Source organism: Hordeum vulgare, chromosome 4H (assembly GCF_904849725.1).
Source record: "Hordeum vulgare subsp. vulgare chromosome 4H, MorexV3_pseudomolecules_assembly, whole genome shotgun sequence".
Taxonomy (NCBI): Eukaryota; Viridiplantae; Streptophyta; class Magnoliopsida; order Poales; family Poaceae; genus Hordeum; species Hordeum vulgare.
In genome coordinates this window covers 554,464,290-554,468,637 of record NC_058521.1, presented here as the reverse complement: position 1 = coordinate 554,468,637, position 4,348 = coordinate 554,464,290, and the positions used below count along the sequence as shown (strand labels likewise).

The 4,348-nt window shown below is 45.9% G+C and overlaps 1 pseudogene; it reads right to left on the bottom strand.

Moving 5' to 3' along the window:
• Positions 1–881: 881 nt before the first annotated feature.
• On the bottom strand, positions 882–4,058 carry LOC123450747 (annotated as a pseudogene).
• Positions 4,059–4,348: the final 290 nt, after the last annotated feature.

The following is a 4,348-nucleotide window of genomic DNA, read 5'->3' as shown; positions in this document are numbered from 1 at the left end:
GATCCACCCGACAGTTAATTGTTCAAAATTCCCACGGGTATATTGTCACAAAGACTTATAAGCATTATTGTTTAACTACATACCTTAGATCCTTCGTGAACATTTTTACAAATATAAGAACAATTTAAAAATCGAAAACATTTTTTCCAACTTACAAACATTTACTAAAAATCGAGAACATTATTTATAGTTCAAACGTGTTTTAAATATATTTTTCTGAATTGGTGAACAATTCTAGAATAGACGAACATATTTTTTGAAGTTAGATAATTATTTTTAAGTTCACGAACATTTTTAAGACGCATGAAAATTTTCTGAAAAAAAACATTTCTATAAATAAATAATCTATTTTTTAAATTCACGGACATTGTTTTGGAATATGCAAAAAAATTACAAAAGTCCCGATCTTTTTTTGAATTCGCAAACATTTTATGTTTTCTTCAACATTTTAATTCAAAATTGCTCCCATGTGTTCCCGTGCTGCACAACCATGAGCTCGCTCAATATTCAGATGTGCTCTCTTTGCTTCCTCTCGGGCTCACTTCAGCATTCTCTATTGGCTTTTGTTGGCTTGTTGATTCTAGTAAGTCTGAACATATATTAGTTGGTACGATTTGATGCAAAGAGGCGGGGCGGGACTAATTATTAGAATCTAAAATTTTGCAAACGCATGAGAAAACTTCGTTTGCTGCAGCCGTGAGGAGGGGAGGTGGCCTGAAGCCTCGCATCAGAGGCCCGATGTAGTCTGTCAATCATATTCGGCTCGGTGTTGAATGAAACTCTGCGCCCCATGCTTAGAGCTCCGTCAATCTCTTCAACATTGAAGAGACGACCCCCAGCAAACCTGCTGTTTCTATCCCTCCGTCCCAGCAGCCTGAATTCCCCTTCAGTCTCCCTTCTCATCGCACTTTCTTTGTGGTCCAAACCACCGTTCATGGCATGCTGTCATGCAACCTCTTCAACCTCTGGCTCCTCTTGGATTTCACTAACTTGTCTGAAATGATTTCCCCGGCCATTCTCATAGATTTCTTCTTCAGGGTCTTCCCTGATGCAGTCTACATCTTGTGAAACTGACAGTACAGCCGCATCAAAAGAAATCACATTACCATCATAAAGTGAGCTTCTAGATATCCTTGACGGTAGGTTAGGTGACATCCTCTTGTTACCCTTTCTGCCAGTGAATCAAGACGATGGTAGTGGTGACCCCAGTTTCCCTTTCTTAAACTGACCGGACTTCTCTGACCCCAATGGGCTCTGGCCAACATCAACCCAGAAAGAGATCTCTCATGAACAGTCCTTGCTGAATGTTGTGCTTCTCATCACCTCATCAACATATATGATATCGGTTTCTTCGAAAATGGTGTTCGGCCCGTCCCTATCCGAGCTGCTGTCACGGCCAGGGTCGCTCTCAAACGTCTCTCTAACCTGAGCAGACGTGTACATACCTAAAAATGCTGGCAGCTGCGAGCCATTCCGAACATCAGGCACTACATTTTCATCTATCGGAGTGCAAGAGTCATCTTCAAGTCCCTTTGTTTCCACTGCATCAAATTCATCGATGGAGTCACTCACGTACTGTGGAAAGACTGGAATAATCCTGACCATCCGAGAGGCATTGCAGCCATTCCTCCCCTGCAAGCTCCCAATAACTGACTTCTTGATCAGAAGGCAACCAAATCCAGTTGGGTCAGAACCAAACACCCGGTAGAATGAGGTTATAATGAAGTCCGGCCGGAACAGCGAGAGCCCCAGCGAGTCCATGTCCTTGGGACCAAGTGCATCAGCATCAAGCATAACATGCCAGCCATTCTGCTGCGCCAGCACCATCCACTAGTAGGAGTACTTGGCGCCGGTCACCCGAGACTGTGCAGGGAAAACGAACAATCCGACAGCATCCCGTCGCATGGCCTCACATTCTCGCCTCCTGGAAGCGTGCCCGCGAGTACCGCCAACTTCTCCGGTGACATGTCCGTCACGCTCTCCCTGACCGATTACCTGTCCGCGCGTCTCTGCCCGGCCTCTCCCCGGCCGTTGACCCCGCTCAAAGCAGAGCCCGCGAGAAGCTGAGCCGCCAGCGTGCCAAAGACCCCGACGCCGACGGATCCGCACGTCGAGGGGAGGAGGAGAAGGGGGAGGGGCAGGAGGAGGATCCGTGGGGCGGAGGCACGCTCTCTCTTCTATGCTCTGGATGGGGAAGGGGGAGAAGGGACGGAGGCGCGCCGGAGTGACGCTGCGAGGGTCATTTTTATAAAAACGAATCGTTTTTTTCCCACTTACTAAAGGACGACAGGTTGATTTTCATTCAAAGCAAGGTTGCTTTTGCAAAAACGCCACGATGTACGACCAGAAACAGTATTTGCTTTGTTATTAGGTAGAGATTTAAAAAATATAGCATCATTTTGAAAACTTAGAAAAATATAACGGCCTCGGCGTGTTCAGTCGGCCTTGCCGTAGCCGAGTACCTCCTGTCGGCTTTGGTGTGGCCGATTAGCCCCCAGTCGGCCATGTGGTAGCCGATTATTGGCCGGGTCACGTTCCTCACGCCCACTCGGCCTGAGAGGGGAGCCATTTGTCGTGGCTTAGCCGATAGTCCTTTTCGGCCCTAGCGAGGCCGTTAGGTGGCCGATCTTAGCCAGCCCGCTCGCCCTCCCCTTCTTCTCCTTCTTATCTCTTTCTTTCTCTCCTTCTCCTATTTCCTTCTCTCCTCACCCGAAAACTCTATCATCTCTATACTAAATCCTAGCTGTTTTCCCACATTTTTCATCGTAGTTGTATTGTACAGGGTAAGGGCAGCCAAGCCATCCGTCTCACTTGCGATGCGGTAGTTTGTGGTGGTTGTGTTGAACATTTTTTTGGTGGTGGTGGTGGAGGTTGAGGTTGAGGTAACGGTGGTGGTGGTGGTGGAGTTGTGCGTGAAGGTGGTGGTTGTGGTGCAGTTGGAGGTGGTGGTGGTGGTCGCGGTGTTCGTCATTTTTCTCGGTGTTCTTCGGTCGTCGTTCATCGTTTCTTTGCACGCTTCAAGGGCAAAATTCAACATTTGTTCCAGTAGCGTTGTTTAAAAAATTTAGGTATGCAAAATATTGTGGTTACTTTTTTGTGCTTCGACAAATTTGGATATATTTAGGTCTATCAATGAAGTTGTTTAAATATTTTTAGGTGCCCTGGTGTGATCCGTCCTGTAGGATCCTATGCATATCAGGAGGCGTCGGCGTCCAGATCCGGGTGCGCGAGTGAACAAGAAGAACCACTATTGCAGCAAAACATGTGGATGGACATGTTTCCGACTCCTCCGCCATGGCCCACACAGGATACATAGAATGACCAGGGCGGGTCCCGGATTCCTCTTCGTAACTATTCTATTATCTATCTTCAAATTTCTAGCTAAGCACAAAAGACATTTGGACATACCAGAGTGAAAACTACAATCAAAAGGATAATGAGACATCTTGACGAAAGTTAGCTACTAGACTACATTGCTATCCCACCTTAGTGTGGAGGGGAGTTTTATAGGTGCCTGAGAGCGAGGCAAGAAATAAATGGCGGGAAAGCGAGGCGGGAAAGAAATGTCGGGAAAGAAATGGTGGGAAATATATGGCGGAAAAGATATGGCCGGAAAACTTAACAGGTTCAAACTAAGATACACCTTGCCGAAATTAAGATACAACTTGCTGAAATTATGATACAACTTGGTGAAAGTATTCAAAAAATTTAGGATACAATAACATAAATCTACTAAGTTCAACGTGGATATTTTCCTTTTCCATCACCACCTTCTTCTGCTTCCTTGGCCGCATGAGCCATTTTTTCTTTCTTTGCCTCTTAGCATCACGAGCCTCCTGTTGATCTCTATAAATCTCTGCCAGTTGAAGTTCCTCTTCTCGGTTTTTCTTCAGCATCTCATCAATCATAGCCCTCTGCTTCACATAGTACTCTTGCCACTCTCTCTTCTCCTCTGCTTTCTCCTCTGCTTCAGCCTTCTCGCGGTGCTCTTCCAAGTTCAAACTAGCCCATGCACGACGCCATCTTTCACGAATCTCAGTCACTGCCCAGTCCGACATTTCCGTGTCAATCCAACGATAGTACATGCACAGAGGAGGAGGAGACTACAAAAAAGATAAATACAAATATCAAGTAAACAATAATATCAACAACGTGTTTATTCTTGATGGCTTGAGCATACCGGAGGCCTGATGTACGGAGAAATATAAATGAGTGGATCTTCCTCATAATTGGTGCACACGAAAAAACTTCATGCCCAACCAATCTGAAAAATCCGTCACCTCCTTCACCTTGCAGAGATCACTGCACCAACAACGACCTACTTCCACCCCCCAAGGAAAAATCACAC